The sequence below is a fragment of the Canis lupus genome, chromosome 4 (genome assembly GCF_048164855.1).
Source record: "Canis lupus baileyi chromosome 4, mCanLup2.hap1, whole genome shotgun sequence".
NCBI classification, from domain to species: Eukaryota; Metazoa; Chordata; class Mammalia; order Carnivora; family Canidae; genus Canis; species Canis lupus.
Genome location: NC_132841.1, coordinates 14,053,643 through 14,074,737, shown reverse-complemented (window position 1 = coordinate 14,074,737; position 21,095 = coordinate 14,053,643). Strand labels below are relative to the sequence as shown.

Here is a 21,095-nt window from a genome sequence, read left to right as displayed (position 1 = left end):
ATTAACTAGAGATGCCTGGGTGGCTCAGTGGTTGGGCATCTACCTTTGGCTCAGGGCAAGATCCCAGGATTGAGTCTTGCATTGAGCTTCCGGCATGGAGCCTGCTCCTCCCTCTGCCTATGTCTCTGCCTCTGTGTCTGTCATGAATTAAATAAACAAAATCTTTAAAAATTAAAAAAAAAGATATCATTGACTATATTCCCTATGCTGTGCCTCTTATTCCCATGATTTATTCATTCCTTAACTGGAAGGCTATGTCTCCCACTCCCCTTCACCCATTTTACCCATCTCTCCAGACCCCTTCCCTCTTGCAACCATCAGTTTGTTCTCTGTATTTATAGATCTGATTCTTTTTGTTTGTTTATTCTTTTATTTTTAGGTTCCAAATATAAGTGAAATCATGTGGTATTTGTCTTTCTCTATATGATTTCTTTCACTTAGCATAATATCATCTGGGTCCATCCATGTTGTTGCAAATGGCAAGATCTCATCCTTCTTTATGGCTCAGTAATAATCCATATCTTCTTTATCCACCCATTTGTCAGTGGATACACTTGGGCAAGGGTATGGAGAAAAAGAAACCCTCATGCACTATTGGTGAGAATGCAAACTGGTATAGTCACTGTGGAAAACAATTGAAAATTGTTAAAGTAAAAACTTTAAAATAGAAATACCATATGATCCAGGAATTCCACTACTGGGTATTCACCCAAAGAAAACAAAAACACTAATTCTGAAAGACATGAGCACCCCTATGTTTATTTCAGCATTATTTACAATAGTCAAAATATGGAAGCAGCCCAAGTTAGCTACTGAGTGTTTTTGACATGATCTTGATCATCTTTGATAGTTTCCTTGCTCTCTAGGACATTCTAACTTCAGAATCACCCAAATCCAAGTAGTAGGAAATAGTATTTCAAGACTATAGTCTGCATATGAGAAATGCTCATTACTAATAATTTGGTCACTATTTCTACGTCTTTTCAGTGGGCAGAACTAGAAGGTAACTTTTATATAATCTCCCTATTTGCAATTCCCCATTTTTAAAACAGTCACATTATCTACACTGTGAGAGCATATAGACATTGCATTACTACACTGTCTCCCTTATAGTGATTTTCAGTCTTAATTTTACAGATAAATTTATACTTAGTGTTCTCTATATCCTTATAGTAAATTTGATTGTATAAAGCCTTTATTTTAGTATGAGGAGTTAAACTTTCCCCCTATCTTATATGGACTAATACTTTTGTAAAGTACAATGAAAATAAATTGCTAGAGAAATGATTCATGTGCTTGGATGTCATGGCAATGTCAAAATGCTATAAAAGCTTGAAAATGCTTACTCTTAAATTCCATTCTTATTTCATTGTGGTCTGGTAGATTCCTTAGGAAAAGCATATGAGAACAATATTCTCTGTGTTCTTGCATGTTTACATCAGTTTACCAGAGGCTTTTTATACTTAAAGGTCATTTTGGCTGAACATCAGAATCTTGGCCCACATTTTCTTTCCTTAGCTTTCTTAAATATGTTACTATACTTCCCTTGGTCATAAAAGTGTTGCTTTTAAAGATACTGGTGGCAATCTAACTTTCTTTCTATTGGTCTTTTTGCTGGGATGTCCAAATGATTTTTCTTTACAGGATAGTGTTGGTTATTATGGGACAATTTTTAGTCCTCTCAATATGTAATTTCAAATTGTCTTGTATCTCAAGAAAGTTTTTGGAATTATAATTTCCCTTCAGAGTTTCCTGATATATAATAGAGATCACAAAATTTATTATACTGTGGAAACTTTTAGCAGTCTGGTAAAACCAATAGACCCATTCTCAGAATAATATTTTTAAATGCATAAAATGGAATACACAGAACAGCAAAGGAAGCTAATTATATTGAAATATAGTTCTCAAAATATTTTTAAATTGTGATACAATGATCTATTTACTTCTTTATTACCATATTAAATAATTAGATCTAGTTATAAGAGCCACTGTAAATTTGAAAAAGTGATGAACATAAGTAATATTTGGAAATATTATTTTAATTATAATTTGATATGATGACATTTATGATTCCTTCTGGTGACAAAGTCACAGGTACTGTTAATACCACTGTATATTGGTGCATGCATATTGATTAAAGGAAAAAATTAAATTCAGCTAGAGGTTAGCAAAAATGTAGACATATTTTTCCCAATGAAGTCCACAAACCACATGAATTTTACCCACAAACCCTGCAGTCTGTCCTTCTCTCTAGGCAATAAACTCCTGTATTGAACATATGTTGACTTTTCTGAATCATCCCTTTCTCTCAGACGCTTTCTTTAAATGTTTTTTTCATACCTTTTTGATTTTTAAAACTTTCTTCCTTTCACACAGTCTATTTCTCTCATTGCATTATTGTTTCTGTTTATTTGTTTTGTCTTTCTCTTGGCTCATTTTCATTACAAAAATGATCTTATTTTATTTCTAGTTTTTTTTAATCGTGTTGAGAAAAAGCTCTCTCTTAAAACCTTCCTTAATCATATCATTTTTGAGTTCTTCCTTTTGCAATTTATTGTCACGGCTTCTACCATTTACTTGGTTTCCTTCAGCCCACTTTGAAATTCTGGGTTTCAGTTTTCATCTGTTTTATGGGCATTTCTTTCCATGTGCCTCCCAGGCCATGGGGAATTTATTCTGTTCCTCATTCTCTTTATTAGACTGCATACTTTTTCCTTTGCTCACATGTAAGTAAATGAGTTTTTCTCTACTTTTAGGAGGAAGGAGAGGCTAAAATAATTTCTAGATTCATGATTCTAAACTCTTTAGTCTGTTTTTTTCTCAAAATAATTTTCAAAAATATGGCTTTGTACTTTGTAAGATCTCCCTTCTCCAGTTCCCAATCCCATTTTAATCTGGATTTTTTTTTTTTTTGCCCTTTTTGTCCATGTTCTCATTTTAGAATCTTTGTGCTGGAAACGAACACTGGTTTGTTACTATCAGTGGCTTGTAATGATCAGATTGTGCCAGCATCATTAGGTCTTATCAAATTCAGTCCCCTTGCTCCCACAGTGCTTTGTATGTACAAAACCACCTCCCCATTCAGCTACATTTCCCAGTGATTACCTCTTAGGGATATGGGGGTGCTCTGAACTACTGGGGGCAGTTTTCTAATTCTGCCTGAAGCCATTCTCCTTTCCCTCCTATCCATAATGCCAGAGTAATCCTCCCAAATAACAGTTTATGTCATGCCAAACAGCTGCTCAAAGAGATCCAGTGACTCATCAGTATCTTGTAAATAAAGTTCAATCCCATTATCTAGAAATTTGAAATTTTCTGTGCTCTATCCCCAATTTATCTTCCCAACACTTACTGCTTCCACTCCCCTGCACCTAACCTGTGACACAGTCAAGTGGGACTTTTCACCATTTGACAACTATACCAATGTTTTACTCAGTTCTTTGTGAGGAACGCTGCATTAATTTGTGGTGCCTTACCATCCCCCCACCTCCACCCCAGCCTCAAAGCTCCCTTGCACATAAACTCTCAATCCTCTCCACTCCTGTTCTTTTTAACCTACACACTTTAACCAAAAATGCCCTTTTCTTTTTTGGACATCTTAATTTTTTTTTTTTTTTAACATTTAGATTTTTACTACTACTTGAAAAAAAAACCTTCTTGGTAGCATTTTCTAAAACCCATCCTAGATAAGGAACAATTAGTATTGGCACCAGAGGATCCTGTTTGCAAATGGTAGGTGAGTCAGTCCACAGGATGTATTTTGGCCAAGGCTCTCTCGCACTCTCACTCTCCAGCCTTCTGTGGCAAAGTGGCAGTATGCTCCTTTAAGAACAGGCTTTGGAACACAAGCTCTGGCTTATTGGGAGGCAGTGTGGACGAGACCTCTCATGGTTTGGAATACAGAAGCCCGTTTCCATGTCCTATGAAACGGACAATGTCAAAGAGTGGTGTTACCCAGGAAAGAGCTTGATAGGCACCATGTCACTTTACCCCTACAGTTTTTAACAGCATCCTGTGCGTCTGGATATGGTGAAAGCTGGGATTAAGGGGACATGCTAAGAAAGGAATAGTTTTTGTGGCCTTACAACAAGCTCACAAGTTTGATGCTGGTCTTCCCAAGTCAGCCTACAATGGCGCTGAGCTATCGGCCTCCCCACCTACTCATGTGCTTCAGGTCCCCTTCCCTGCCCCTTACCCCTGTGCCAGTGAGACTTCTGAATGGAAGTCAGTGGACATAGGAGTTCAATCTTGGCAAGTGGATGGCAGGATAAGGCATGGGACCAAGGGGTTATCTAGTACACAATAAAAAACTACCTACCTACAATTATTTTCCTGGGCCAACATCACGAGGAGAGAACTTATTTCAAGAACCAAGTCATCACTTGCCATTGGCCTAGTAAGCGTAGATACTGCCCTGAGTGGTTGGAAAGGTGGGTAGCCACCAATATTTAGGGCCAGGTGGGTACCCAGACAGTTATCACCCTAGTCCACTTGTCTCCACACCCCATGCTTCTACCTCCCAGAACCCTTGAGGTAAGACCCAAGGAAGGATCCTTGGGCTTGCATTAAAACCACCTTGCTGCCAATGGAGGTCTGATAGGATCCAATTGTTGTTACTTAGAAAAAAGTGCTTTTGCAAAAGGGGCAGGTTAGAAGAGGGAGGTAATATGAACGTTCTTTAGAAAAACAAACCCATCTATCTGCTTATCAATACCCAAAAGGCTGAGGCCACCCAGGGCACAATATGGTTCATGGAATACTGAGTGGAGAAGGCAGCTGGTGTGAGGAGGTACCCTCACTGCCTGACTCCTGGGAGCGATTAGCCATCCTTTTTGGCTGGGGCGGTGTCAAAGAGCCGGGTTGCTTTCTTGCACAGCAGAGAGAACCAGTAGATCTGGGGAGCAATGAGGAAGGCATTGGCCACATTGCAGTAAAGGGATGCTGAATGGCACTCAGAGTGGGCTGAGTCCCTGCTGTTGGCCATAAGACCTGTACATGAAAGGGAAGAGGAGGATCCGACAGGAAAGGAAGGTGGTCAGCATGAGGATTCCGTTCACTTTGTACAGAAGGGTGTGCTGCTGCTTTAGCTGAATCAGGACTCTGCCCAGTAACACAAACGGAGTGCTCAGTTTTGCCATGAAGATGCAGCCAACAAAGAAGTCTCCAAGGTCTCCCCTAAGCCTCTGTGAAACTGGCACAAGGACAAACAGGATGACTGTGTGGTGCATGACCATGAGGTGGTTTTTACTTAGGAAGTTTCGAAAAGTGGTGAGGGAGTGTCTGTGGTTCTGGTCTCTGGTTCGGTACCACTCACAGAGGTACATGGCATAGAAGTCACAGATCATGTACGGAATCAAGAACCAGACATACTCTCGGGCAAGCCAGTGCCAGCTGGGGTCATTTCTCCCCTGGTGGCAGGGGGACACCTACTGGCCCTGACCAAGGGGACCTTGGGAGCAGTAGGGTCTTAATATTTTGGATACACTTGTCTTATAGCATTTAAATTTTACATATATACATATATATACATACACACACATACTATATTGTAATTTCACTATAAGAAAATATTTGCATAGTTTTCCTCTAGCATTACCTATAACACCTAGCATAGACTTATATAGGGTAAATGTTCAATACTACTTGCTGAATGAATAGACAAATTAGTAGAACTCAGTCCTAAAGGTAATGTGACCATCCAAAATTTATCCCTCCAGTCATGGCTGATACTAGATGATTCTAAAACAAAACTACTTAATAGTTTCCTAAGACCACTTTGTATAAATGATGCTATAATCATCATTATTATTGTTCATAATTACTCATCTGGGACTACTTGCTGAATGAACATCAATGAACAATCTAACTTAGGTGACACAGCTACTAGTACTTAGAAGAATTTCTAGGCAGATATTCATTCAGGTTGAGGCTCAACAAGTGATTAACCAGGTATAAAAGTTAATGCTAAACATTAGTAATATTTTTGATACTCCATCTCTCAAAGCTTCATATCTTTACCACTCTATGTATTTTGTTTTTGTCTTGAGTTATATGTTTAAAATAATAGGATCACATTCCATATAAGAGGTATGCCATAAATCTAGACTATCTTGTCTTGTGCACCCTTTCTTTTTTTTTTTTAGTACTACATATTGAATGCTCTTTATAGACTCAGTGAGGCACTAAATATGTCATGTACACATGTATTTCCATGGGTAGAACATATCTGGTGCCTTCCTGATAGTATATTATACACACTGAAAGAATCTTCATCTTCCAAAATGCTCCCCCACCTGCCTTTCCCAGTCTTTCTGATCATCATAGATTTCTCACTTTGGTGTTTAAAGAAGGAATCCTTAAAAGCCATTTATCCCATGATGGGAATGAGTTTCAGATTCTCTGTCCCCAGTGCCAGAGTAGGGACCATGATGTCACTGAACTGTGACAGTGAGGAAAAGGCCAGGACATTTATGAGAACCAAGTACCATGGACACATTTTACTGGTTTTATAATTTGGCCACAGGGCAGGCACTTCTATGTTTCTTTCTAGTTATTTCTTCATTTTCCATTTTTTTTCTGCAACACAGCTTGACATGATTCCTTTTCTTTAAAAATTTTTCTGGCCAGAAAACAGAACCTCAAAATATATTTTATTGTTACTCTTTAAAGCAAGAAAGAGACCGTGCCTCCATGTAAGAAGTTGTATCTTATTTACACAATTAGTATGTGGAGATGGCAACTGAAAAAATAATCCCTACCATATGTTTTTTGTGGGTATTAAATGTAGAACATAGCATCAAAGCATTTTTGAATAAAAATATTAAGGACCTAAAAATGCGACAGGTTGTTTGATCCTACAGTTTTAATCCACATTATTTCAAAATATTCAAGATCACTCCTTTTTTTCCCTTGGGGATTGAAATTATTCTCTAAGATCTAGACTTGGTCATGTCTCTGAATACTAACTATCAATTAACGTTGAAAGAGGAAAGCTGTGTGGAATGTGAAAGAAGAACATCTTACTCATCTGGTCACCTCTGCCAGGCACAATGATTTGGGCTAAACTCTCACGATCCTGTTGTAATTTCTTAGCAATATTCTTTTCCCTGATTCCTGGACACGTTGTGCTCTAAGACACTTGTTATAACACCTAGAGAACAAACGAGGTGTGGGTAGCATTTTGGCATCACTCTACTGCCTTTAGGTTTGTGCCATGCTGAAACTACTCTTTCATGGTATCCCTGGCCTCTTTCAGAGATGAAGCCCACGTTGATGACCTCAATATATTCAGAGTTCTACTATCTAGAAAATGGCTGTGTTTTCTTCATTTTGTAAACAGGGCCATAGATGAGATTATTGTTCAGCAGATATTTATTTCCTCCCCCAACTCCCAGTTTCCTGGGAGGAATATGCTTCCTCAGCCTTCTGATGCTAAGCCTGGCCATGTGACTTGCTTTGTCCTCATGGTAAGTAGAATATAAGACCCTGTCTTCTTGATTTGGGTTTGGTCACCCATAGGATTTGCTTTGGCCAATGGGATATGAGCTGACATGACACAAGACTTGAAATAGGCTTGTATTTTGCCATAGGAAGAACATATCTTGGGTAATCTCTTGTTTAAGGACAATGAGAACAGACCCTGATCTAACCTACATTGTGGGACAAGATAAGCCAAATCCCAGCAGACCTAGATATGTGGGAAATAAGTGTTTATTGTGTGTTAAGTACATGATTGTGGTGATGATTGACTAAGGTCATCAGTGATGTACTGAAGCCCTTCTAACACACTCTGTATCTACTGCAATTTGGCTTCTCAGACTCCATTCTTCATCACCTCCAATCTATCTTGCCCAACACTGCCACTTCCAACGTCCAGAATCTCTCTTGTAATGATGTAACTTTCTATATGAGGTTTTAGATATCTTCGTGATTAGGAGCTAGTTTCATTAACTTATTGACCTGGGAACCCTTATATTTCCCAGGAACACAAATTAGCATCTCAAGGGTCACACCTGGAGAAATAGTAGTCCGTAGGATAAAGTTAAAACTTAGCATGACATTAAAGATCCTACACAGGGCTCAAACATACATTTTTATCATATTTCTATACATTTTTATGTTTTAAACTATAAAAATAGTATGAACCCAATGAACATTTTAAAAATACAGGAAAATAAAATAAAAAAATTTAAAATTATATAGAGCCCATCCTCCAAATATTACCAGTATTTGATTTCTATTTTATTTCCTTTCAATCTCTGTGCTATAAATATTTTATCTGCTTATAATCATATGGGACACTAAAATTATAAATACATACTTTATGTTTATATTTATAGAAAGACACATTATAAGCAAAATATATTATTAAAATTTTATTTTTCTTTGTACTATGGCTATATTTCAAGCAAATAAATTACAGTATTTCAATAAATAAAATGTACCTACCTACTGCATCAGCTTTGCCAATATTAACATCTTCATATTCATGTCCCAGATTTTTATGTTTTCTCAAGGAGAAAGTAAAAACAGTGTAGAATGGTTAATGTCTCTTGAGTTTCCCCTCCCCGATTTTACATCCCTTCCCTTCGTCCCCAAAGATAAACACCTTCTTGAATTTATAATTTCCTTTATATTTTTATAATTTGACTACATATGTCATATCCATAAATAAAGAAATGTTTTATTTTTATGTTTTTAAACTTATAAAATTGAGATTGTGCTCTAAATATTCCTTTTTAACTTGCATTTCCTCTCTCAGTATTATATTTTTCAGATTTATTCCACATTGTGTTCTTTGTAATTCATGTTCAATTATTTTAATTACAATATAGAATAAGCCACAAATTTTTCATCCAGTTTTTCCTTTCCACATTTTTGTCCTCATAAGCAATGCTGTGACAATCTAAAAGTGTAATTGGATTGTGAATGTGTACATTGTTCACTTTTCTAGATACCATCATATTAAATCTCTAAAAGCTTGTGCTTGTTTATATTTTTACAGGACATGAGAGGTCCATACATATCCTCACCATCAAAGGTATAGCCAAACTTGTAAATTGATTGACCATTCTGATGGGTATGAAAATATATATTGAGGTTTTATTTTGAATTTCCTTGATTTCTTCTGAGGCAGAATATTTTTTCATGTTTCCTGGTCACTCAGGTATCTGCTTTTGTGAGTTTCCTATTTATATCCTTTAAATATTGTGTTTTTTAAAATTCGATTCCTTACTAGTTATAACTGTAAAATATGTTCAGTTGTGAAATACTACAGCAAACCGCAAGGGGAAAAAAAAAACATGGAATCACCTCAAATCCTACCACTTGCCAGTTAATATTATTAACATTTAGCTGCATTTTTCTCATAGTGTTTTAAAACATTTAAATGTTTTATACAGTTAAAGTGAGGAACAGCTGGGAAGAGGGCCTTGGTGATAGAATTTTCCACTGGGTTGTTTATAATCTTTTCCAGATTAAATCCCAAGAAATAGTCGTACAATATGTGTTTGAAACATACAAAATGCTGTCATTCAAGTTTTCTGGCATTGTAAATAACCAGAATATAGATATTGGCTTTACTTTTGTGTAGAACAAAGGCCAATGATTTGTTTAGTCATTTTTTGGGCTCTCTTACTAAACCTTGCACATAGGTCATCCATTGTCAATAAGCACTTGTAGAGAGGAGTACCATGAATCCTGCAAAGGATTTCACCAGAAAAGGAGCACAGCAGACGAAATGATACAGCTCACAAGTAACATCTGGTGCCAAAAAAGTGGAAAAGGTAAGAGTGCAGAGAGAGAAATGCCATAAAGCTAAGCTAAGCCACGTAACGCCCTCAGGCTTCCAATTACAAAATCCAATTTATTATTGATTTTAGAATGCAAAGTGTGACTTAATCAACACAATGCCTAGAACTCCTCTTCTTGCTCATTTTTTTTTTAAATCTCCAGCATGGTTTCAGTATATTTTTAAATGAATGCTTAAATAGAAGGATCACATCAACGAGCAGTTTCTGAGTCTTTGGAAAATGGTGAAGGTCTTTCTAGAGCTGTCACACGTGAAAGACAATCTGGATGCTTTTAAAATTCTTGGGTTACAAACTTTCCATCCAAAAGCACTAAGATTTTTCTCAAATTCTGACATTTGCTATTATAGAAAGGTTAAGGTCAGGCTTTGTAGGCAACATTTTTCTTTCTGCCTGGACAAATGTAGGATTTATTTTTATTCTTCTAATTCAAACATTTTGGCCAGTCATGTTCAAGTGTGGTTCTCTTTTCTTTGATTCTGTCCAGCATACAGTGAATCCTCCTATTCTTGATACTTGTCTTTGGAGGACTGGGAGAAGCTGCTTTTTACTTAACGTGTGTTTTTGATTATTGCTTCATCTCCAGTTGTGCTTGTTTCCTTCTCTTTAACACTGAAAGTCATTCAGTTTCATCTGAAGTCTGCTTTGTAGAGCCACAATCATCTCCATTATTTTCATCTTTTTATCCTTTTTCCTCTGCATTTTGTAAGAGTTCTGGAGCTTGCTCAATGAGTCACTGATTTCATTTTCTATAGTGTCTGTGCTTTCCTCTTCTTCTTCTTCTCCTTCTTCTTCTTCTTCTTTCTTCTTCTTTTTTCTTTCTTCTTCTTCTTCTTCTTCTTCTTCTTCTTCTTCTTCTTCTTCTTCTTCTTCTTCGTATAGTTCATGCACAACATGACATTAGCTTCAGGTGTACAATATAGTGATTTGAGAAATTTAGACATTGTCCTGTGTTCACTTCAAGTTTAGCTAACATCTGTCCCAAAACATTGCTGTTACAATATCATTGACTGTATTCCTTTATGCTGTACCTTTTCTTCCTGTGACTTATTCATTCTGTAACTGGAAGCCTGTACCTCCCATTCCCCTTCACCCATGTTTCCCATCCCCTCCAGCCCCCCAGAACCGTCAGCTTGTTCTCTGTATTTATAGGTCTGATTCTGGGGTTCTTTTTGGTTGTTTTAGATTCCACTTATGAGTAGAATCATATGGTATTTGTCTTTCTCAGTCTGACTTATTTCACTTAGCATATGCTCTAGTTCATGGATGGAACTCATGTTGTCTCAAATGGCAAGATCTCACGCTTTTCATGGTTGAATAATACTCCGTGTGTGTGTGTGTGTGTGTGCGTGCATTATTTTGATGTAGTCAACAATAGTTTATTTTTGCTTTTACCTCCCTTGCCTTAAGATACATACCAAGAAAAATGTTGCTATGACCAATGTCATGGAAATTACAGCCTGTGTTCTCTTATAGGATTTCTGTGGTTTTAGGTTTCATATTTTAGGTCTTTCATCCACTTCAACGTGTTAAAAGGTGGTCCAATTTCATTCTTTTACATGTAGCTGTCCAGTGTTCCCAATACCATTTATTGAAGAAAATATCTTTTCTCCTTTGTATATTCTTGCCTTCTTTGTCAAGATTAATTGGCATATAATTATGGGTTTATTTCTGGACTCTCTATTTTGTTCCATTGATCTATGTGTCTATTTTTGTATCAGCTCTGTACTATTCTTTACTGCTATTCAATTTTATCCTGATGTTTAGTTTTTGGCATCCTAAAAATCCTTTCTTCACTCAAATCTTCATTTTATCTCAACCAATGTCTCTCATTATGACTTTCTATTACTGTTTCATGGGGACACAATGTCTTGCATTCTACTGCTTATGCTCCAATTTTCTAAAATTCTCTTCTGTTTAATATAACAAATCATCCTCTGAGGTCTGGTCTTCTTCTAAGTCTTTAGGCTAGTGCTTTCTTCCTTTATGATTCATGGTTGTTGATATTTCCCCATAGTTCATTTTGTTCTTCTGTTTATTTTTCCATCAACAAGGAAAGATCTTTATTGATTTTTTCCCCAATAGAAAAAAATATGTGAATTTTCCTCAACACCTGTCTTTGTGGACTTGGGTGTAGGCTGAATACCCTTGTTATACCTCAGCTGAAATACTCATTGACAGGTAGAGCTTCTAGTCTTAACTGCCAGAGTCCAGCAGTCTTTTACTCCCATTTTATCCATAATGACTCTGCAACCTTCTCCTTTCCCCAACTGCATGGTATTCTGACTCTCTATGATCATTATTTTAAAGACCGACCTCCTTGTTCAGGTCTCCAAGTGGAAGAAGGAGTGCCTAATGTGAACCAATGCCAAAAATTCCATTTTGATTATTTTGATGGTCAAAGCCCTGCAGAACCCCTGCTGAAATGTCTTTTAAGTGTTCGCTTTAATTTTTTTTTAATTGAAATTCTGTTTTGCAGGAAATTTTAAGAACATATGTACTGAATTAAAGACTGTGTCATCAAATGATAGGTAGAAAAGTTCTGTTATTCAAACTGATGACCCCTGGCTTCATCTTATGCCCTCCTTTCAAAAATTCATACCTATTTCCTACGAATTAATTTGCTTTTATTTATAAGTAATTTTAATAATTCCTTTTCAGTATTGTGCAGAAGTATCACTTCTATTTCTCAGTCAGATCTTAAATATTTCTGACCTACCCATAAGGGCATAAGGAGTGGATTAAAATACAATTCTGGTGTGGCAATCAGGGTTCTTTGGTTACAGTCAATCAATTGCACTTTAGTTGATTTAAGCCAAAGGAAATACGTTGAAAATATTCTCAGAAATCAGAGAGTTGAGAGGCAAGTTGGAGACCAAGTTTGAAAGAGACAGAAGTGTCAACCTGGAAACCTGGAATCAAGGACTGTAGGAACTAGAGGAATGAACTCACAGAAGAAAGAATCTGGCTAACCTTCAGGTTATTAAACTCTGATCATGCCATATCTACTTGTTACTCTGTTTAAGATTCAGTCTTCAGGGAGAGAGTGTCCAGTAGGCTTTGTTTTTTTTTTTTTCCCAGTAGGCTTTAGATCACAAACCTATTTCTTTTATCAATAGGGGGAGGACTCCTGGTTAGGATCTCACCACATGGAATCCTGAGGGAAAGAGGTAAATCTCCCACAAAAGCTAAGGTGCTTACAAGAAGGAGAAATGGACCTCAAAGAGTTAAACTCCCATGACTGTCCATCAAATAAAATTAACCTGTACCTTCAGATTTCATCCACATGATCTTATATCTCACTCACTTAATTTCTTCTCACATCTTAATTAGCTGTATTTTTGTTGGCTTTGCACCTCAAAATTGGTCATCAGCTTAGTGTTATGGTTTTGGATGACTTGTTGAGAGGTCACATCTTACTGTATGCAAAGAGACCATTTAGAATCAGATGAACCTAAGTTAAATACCAGCTGCTCCACTCACCCAGCTATATGATCTTGGACAAATCACTTAGTTTTTCTAAGCATCAGTTTCCAAATTTATCATATTGTTTTGGAGAATTTAGTGGGGGTAATATATGTAAGACTCATAGAAAATATTCAATAAATAATCTACTGTGTTAATACTATGGTTACAGTTGTGTAAATTATTATTATTATCATTAACAATTGACTAATTCATATTGACCTGTTTTTCTCCACCTCAACCCTAAAGGACTTCTAAATTAATCCTCTGACACCACCAACCCTCAACAATGGGAAGAGATAATCCTAATAATCTTTCTCCAAACATACAAACCTCATCTCCAGTGAATAATAAGCTAAATCAGCACCTGACTGGCCTACTAAAGGCAGGGCATCCTTTAGGGACTTTTAGTCCATTCAAAAAATCAAACTATTGAATATGGTCAAAGTAATTATGGATAAACCACCTAGTGACCTGCTTAAAGGACCTTTAATGAACATTTATTCCTAAGATAGGGACAGTAACTCTGCCTGAGCAGAAAATTAGTATGTTGTACTTGAAATGTCCACTGACACATGATGGTGTAGTTCACATTTGTTTGTCATAACTACAGGGAACATGCATGATGAATTCCAGATATCAATGGAAAAATGCAGTTAAAAATGTCTAATTGAAAAAAAAACAGGTGAATTTTTCTAAAGTGCACATGCAATATTAATTTTCTAGGATAGATCATATATATTGGGCCACAAAATAAATATCAATAGAATCAAAAAGATAGAAATTATATCAAGTATATCTTCTGACCACAATGATATGAATTTAGAAATCAATAACAGAAGGAAATCTGGATAATCAAAAATACGTGGAAATTAAACAACATGATCTTTAATAACAAATAGATCAAGAATAAACTGAAAGAAAAATGAAAAATATCTTGAGATAAAACACAACGGAGGCACAACATACCAAAACGTATGGGATTCAGCAAAAAGCAGTTCCAAGAGGAAAGCTAACACCTATAAACACACACACTAAGAAAAAAGAAAGATCTCTGATAAACAACTACCATTGCACCACAAGGGACTAGAAAAAGAACAAGGTAGCACAAAGTTAGCAGAAGGAAGGAAATAATAAAGATTAGAGGAGAAATAAATAGAGAATAGGAAAACAATAGAAAAGATTAACAAAACTAAGGGTTAATCCTTTAAAAAGATTGTCCAATTGACAAACCTTTAGCTAAACTAAGAAAAAAGAGAAAAACTAAAATGAATAAAATTATAAATGAAAGAGAAGACATCACAAATGACACTACATAAATACAAGGGGTCATAAGAGACTACTATGAACAATTATATACCTACAAATTGGAAAACCCAGAAGAAATGAATAATACTTAGAAACATACAACTACAAAGATGGAAACATAAAGGAATAGAAAATTTGAACAAATCAAAAATTAGTAAAGAGGTGGAATTAATCATAACATATCCTCCAACAAAGAAAAGTTCAGAACTGGTAGTTTCACTGATGAATTCTGCTAAACATTTAGAAGAGAAGTAAAAACAATCTTATTGAATCTTTCTTCAAAACTGAAAAAGAAACCACTCTTAAAGTCATTTTTATGAGAGTGGCATTACCCTGAAAACACAACCAAATAAAGACACTATAAGAAAATTACAGGCCAATATCCTTGATGAATATAGTTGCAAAAGTTCTCAACAAAATACCAGTGAACCAAATTCGACGGCACATTGAAAATATTATACACATTTATCAAGTGGGATTCATCCCTAGCAATGCAAGGTTGCTTTGCCATACATGAATCAATAAATGTGATATATCACATTACTATTATGGAAGAGTAAAATCATATGATCATCTCAATAGATACAGAAAAAAATATTTGACAAAATTCAACATACTTTCATGATTAAAAAAATCTCTGCATAAAATTGGGTATAGAAGACTGTACTTCAATATAATAAAGGCCATATATGATGAGCCCACAGCTAACATCATACTCATTTGGGAAACATTGAAATATCAGGAGCAAAGCAAGGGTGCCCACCCTCAACTCTCCTATTTAACATAGTATTAGAAATCCTATCCAGAGCAATCAGGCAAGAAAAAGAAATAAAAGGCATCCAAATGAGAAAGGAAGAAGTAAAACTATCTGTTTGCAGATGATATGATCTTATATATTGAAAACCCTGCAGGCTCTACCAAAACTTTAGAACTAATTAAAAAACTCAGGTAAGTTATAGAAGACACACCAATATACAAAAAAATATGTTGTATTTCTGTATACTAACAACAAGCTTTCCAAAATAGAAATAAAGAAAACAATCCCATTTACAATAGCATCAAAAACAATAAAATACTTAAGAATAAACTTAACTAAAAAGATGGAAAATCTGTACACTCAAAAACTATTTAAGACATTGGTGAAAGAAATTGAAGAAGACAAAAATAAATGAAAAGATATCCCATATTCAAGTATCAGAAGAATGAGTATTCGTAAATGTCCATACCACTCAAAGCCATCTATAGATTCAATGCAATTCCTAGCAAGATGTCAAGGACTTTTCTTTTTACAGAAGTAAATAAATAATCCTAAAATTCATATGGAACCATGAGAGAACCTAAATAGCCAAAATAATCTTGAGAAAGAAGAATAAAGCTTGAGGCATCACACATTTTGATTTCAACTATGCTACAAAGCTATAATAATTAAAACAGTGTGGTACTGGCATAAAAGCAGACACACAGACCAATGGCATAGAATTGAGAGTCCAGAAATAGACCATGGATATACAGTCAACCAATATTTGAAAAGGGAAACCCATTTTTTCAATAGAGAAAAATAATTTCTTCAATAAATGATACTAAGAAAATAGAATATTCAAATGCAAAAAAATGAAATTGAACCCCATCTTACACTACTCACAAAAATTAACTCAAAATAGATTAAAGACTTAAACATAAGACTTACAATTCCTAGAAGAAAATACAGGGAAAGTTCTTTGACACTGGCCTTGGCAATACTTTTTTGGATATGACACCAAAAGCACGAACAACAAAAACAAAAATAAACAAGTGGAATCACATCAAACTAAAAAACTTCTACACAGCAAAAGAAAGTATTAACAAATTGAGAAGGGAACTTAAGGAATGAAATTAAATATTTACAAACCAAATACCCAGTCAAGGGTTAATATTCAAAATACACAAGGAACTCATGCAACTAAATAGCAAAAAGATCAAATAATCCAATTAATCTGACAAATGGACAAAGAACTTGAATAGATACTTTTCCAATATACAAATGGCCAAGAGGTAGATGAAAAAGGTGCTCAACGTCACTAATCATCAGAGAAAAGCAAATCAAAACTGCAATGCGATAGCACCTCCAAACTGTAGAATGACTGTTATCAAAAAGAAAGACGTAACAAGTGCTGGCAAAGTTGTGGAGAAAAGGGACTCTTTGGGAACTACTGGTGGTAACATAAATTAGTACAACCACTATGGAAAAAGTATGGAGGTTCCTTAGAAAATGAGAGACAAACTACCATATGATTCAGGAATCCCACTTCTGAGTCTATTATATACCCATTGACTTCTAGAATTGTCTGTACCATTTTGGAGGTTGCTCATTGAATTCTCAAGTATTGGTGCCACTTGTATAAATGTGGACCTCATTCAGAGACTTATTTCCAGGGGGATTACAAAGCTCTGTTTTTAAAACCCTTATGCATATGAATCACCTATTGGTATTGTTAAAATGCAGATTCTGATTCAGTAGGTCTGCGCTAAGATTTTGCATTTCTAGAAAGCTCTAATATGATGTTGAAGCTGCTATCCATAGATCAGAGTTTGAAGTAGTAGCAAAGCTAAAAGGATATTAACAATAATTTTTACACAAATTTCTAGGCATAATTGGAAAAATTCTCTTGATTTTACTCTCATGACTTCCTATGTATAATGTTACTTACAAATACCAAAAGGTCAATGCCTGTCTACTTACTGTCTTGGAACATTTTCCATAGGCCCTAAAAATGAAGAAAGCTTATAATCTGGAATCATTGTATCTTTAATTTGTATAGACTTCACTCAAAAGCATGTTTAAAATGCAAATTCCCTGCCTTACTATGTCTCGAGAATTTGGCTTCATGATGTCTGAAATTTGCATTTGAATATGCATCCCAGGTCATTCCAATGAAGATGACACTTCACAAACCTTTGAGAAATACTAAGTGATTATTGGTATTGCTGCCTGATGTCGTATAGTTAGGGTATAGACTAAGCTGATGTAACAAAAATACCCCAAACAACGGCTTAAATAAGATAGATGGCAGTATCTCCCTCATCTGCCAGTCCAAAGAAAAATTCCAAGCTATCACGGCAGCTCTGCACCATAATGCTAGCATGACCCAGATGCCTACTATCTTGTTGCTCTGACATCTCTTGGGTTGTTGTCTCTGACTGCCTTTTCAAATCTGCATCACTATCATATCTATAGCCCAGCTCATAGGAAGGAGAAAGAGAAACACTAAAGGGTGAGCTATTTTGTTTTTTTTTCCCCTAGTTATTTGGTTTATATGTTATTGAAGTGTATGTTATATACATTAAACTGCTCTTATTTAAGGTACGCAATTTGAAAAGTTTTGTCTTAGTTGTAACAACCAAAATGTCCATGTAGGGTAAGTGAATACACCATTTCTTTTAAGCAATGGATGCAGACTGTACATACATTAAGCAGTGATGATAACTAGTCAAAAGAACACACCAAGCTGCAAAGGCAGCTGGGTAACATTGTCTCAAACTGGGCATATGCAAAGGGGTATCTCCAGTTCTACCTAGGAGAAAATAGACTTTGTAGCACAGCCAGCAACCCACAACTCCTGGCAAACCTTCCATATGCCTTAAAACTCAGGGCAGGCATCTCCTTCAGCAGGTTTCTTCTGACCCTCAGAGCTGAATTAAGTTGTCCCTTCTTTGCTCACTGAAACCCACTGTTCATGAATCTTCCTAAATCTAGGATGTTGAGTTATCGAAATGACTCCTTTGTGCCTTCATCTATAGGTTCCCTTCTGGCATGTGTCTATTTGCTCTCTGTCAACAAATGACAAAATTGAACTAACCTGGTATACTTATGAAGGTTGATAATGATTGACATTTCCTTTTTAATATTAATAATACCAATCTCTCATTTCCCAGGTGCCCACTATGTGCCAAACACTATTCAAGGCGCCTTAAATATATTACCTCTTCCCTTCTTCACGAAAATTCTGTGAGGTAGTCATTATTATTCATACCTTATTTATGAGGAAACCAAGGCTTGTCAGGGTTACAAAACTCACCCCAGTTTCAGAGCTAATGGGAACCAGAAGCAGAATTTAACTTATCTGTCTGAGGCAGAATTTAACTTATGTCTGATCCAAAGCCTTTCTACCCGAGCATGCCTCTTCTCCACTGTCATTATTGTGATGATCAATCTCTCTAAAAATGCACACTATCCATATTTTAAGGTGTTTTTTTAGCATGTTTATATATGTTATTACTTGCCCTGGAAGGAAATGTTTCCTAGTCTCCTTTTTCATCTGCATGCCATAAAAAGAAATTATCTGTAAGGTATTGCTCATATAAACTAAGAGCTAACCTGATTTAAAATCAGAATCTCAATGTCCTAAAAGAGCCCAAATTAGAATTCAAGATGTGGCTTATAGCCTATTTCACTGATGGAAAAATGGAGACACAAAGACATGAAATGACTGCGAGAGTCAAATAAGATACTGGTTCCATCAGGTTTAGGCTTCCTGTTCCCAGAGAAGCAACCCGTGTCTGGAAAGAGTATGGATCATGCGGCCAAACAACGCAAATTCAAATACTGACTCTGTCACTTGAGTATGTGACCTCAGGCAAGTTTTCTAACTTCTTTGAAGCTGTTTCCTCATTTGTAGATGAAATAAAGATACCTACTTTGTAGGTGTGTTGTGACTATTGGAGATGAATTATGGAAAGTACCTAATATAGTGCCTAACAGAGTTGAGTGCTAATTAAATGTTAATTTTTTCTCTCCATCATAGGCTTGGCTTTTTCTGGAGCACATATTGCCCTCTACAGGGCGAGATGTTTTTTTGTGGGGTTTTTTACCCTTTCTTGACATCCACATAAATTTCACATTGTAGAAATCTAGAGCTGAGTGCACATGAAGCAGAGTCCATTCTAAAGGGTTTTATTTTTTTTTAATTTAAAGGAAGAAAAAGCAAAAAGTGCTGAGCCAATATTTCTACTTTCAATCATTAAATATTAATCGATGTCAATGCATTTGAGGGAGCCTTTAGCTGTGACAGGTGAGCTGAAAGTAGAAATTCTGATTTAACGAGGCCTCCCAGCCGCTTTGGCAAAATGTCAGGGTGCAGGGTGTGGTGGAGAATAATTAACTGATAAACAATCTTCCAAAAAAGATCAGTAACTATGAAATTGAGGACAAAGACAAAGATTCTCACATTTTCTCCAAAACATTTTTTTCTCATGGGATCTCTCAGTCCTTTTTGAATCAACCCTGATTCAGTACCCCCGAAGTCGGAATGCCCTTAACTGTTTTGTTTAGACGGGGCTATGAAATGATTAGGCTGTTGAAATGATGAATCAGGGAGCACTGCAGGATTTTTCACAGTCTCTCTGAACAATGCCCCATATCACATTTACACTGACAGGCTGTATTTTTATATTTGACATGTGAGAGGAACATGGAAAATAACATACTGACAGCGCCTTAGATACCAGTCATACATCTTCCTAACACAGATTGATGGGTGGGAAAGAATATTATTTAGTGAGCCCTTCTTAAGCTCTCCAAGGAAAATATATAGATCCACCAGTGGGTTGACTTGAAACTCATATTAACATTCCTTACGAGCAAGAAACAGAAAAACAACTACCATCCATTTTTGCACAAGCCAACAGATCAGAAAAATTAGCAGAAACCAATCCAGTACCTGTACATTTCTCACTAATGGGTCATACTTTGCTCCTCCCCCACCTAGCAATCTTAGTAGGTGGAATTTCCCCCATCGAGGCACATTGGTCTTTCTCAATTTCAAACCAAAGGTAAAAGATAAGCTGGTAGGAACATTGAAGCCACAGCTTTAGCTGCTCAGAGACCCAACCTGAAACAGGAAAAAAAAAAAAAAAAAAACTGAAAAGGAGCAGCCCAGGCTAACCACATACCTGTAGAGAGACCCAAAGAACCATGTGAGATTGTGACTGCCTTATACCTAGGAAACATAGAATAAGAGAAGGAAAAGGAAAAAGAAAAAGTGCCCTGGGGCATCCAAGTGGCTCAGTTAGCTAAGGTCTGCCTTGGGCTAAGTCATGATCCCAGGGTCCTGGAATCAAGGTCCCGTATCTGGTTCTCTGCCCAACAGAGAGCATGCTTCTCTGTCTCCCTCTCCCTCTGCTACTTCCCCTGCTTGTGATCTCTCTCTCTCTCTCTTTTTAATAAATAAATAAGTAATCTTTTAAAAAATAAAAAAAATAAAAAACATGCCCCTTATAGTGGATACAGAAATCTCCCTCTAGGAGGGCAGGATTTATTTCTGCAGTTGCTAGGAATGAGGCTGGTGAGCACTATCTCAGCCTCCAGCCCTCTTCAGGCAGTGCCTCTGTGAGAGAGAGCTGTCTCACCAAACAGTATGCTGTCTCATGGAGCCACTCACACCCAGTCACTAGTCAATACAGAAGTATAGGGGCCTAGCCTATGATCCCCAAAAGAACAACTATGGAAGGTCATCCCATGAGTTAGCTAAAACC

General features: G+C 36.3%; 1 pseudogene; it reads right to left on the bottom strand.

Moving 5' to 3' along the window:
* Positions 1-4,591: 4,591 nt before the first annotated feature.
* LOC140631699 (TLC domain-containing protein 3A pseudogene) lies at positions 4,592-10,909 on the bottom strand (annotated as a pseudogene).
* Between the last annotated feature and the right edge of the window lie 10,186 nt (positions 10,910-21,095).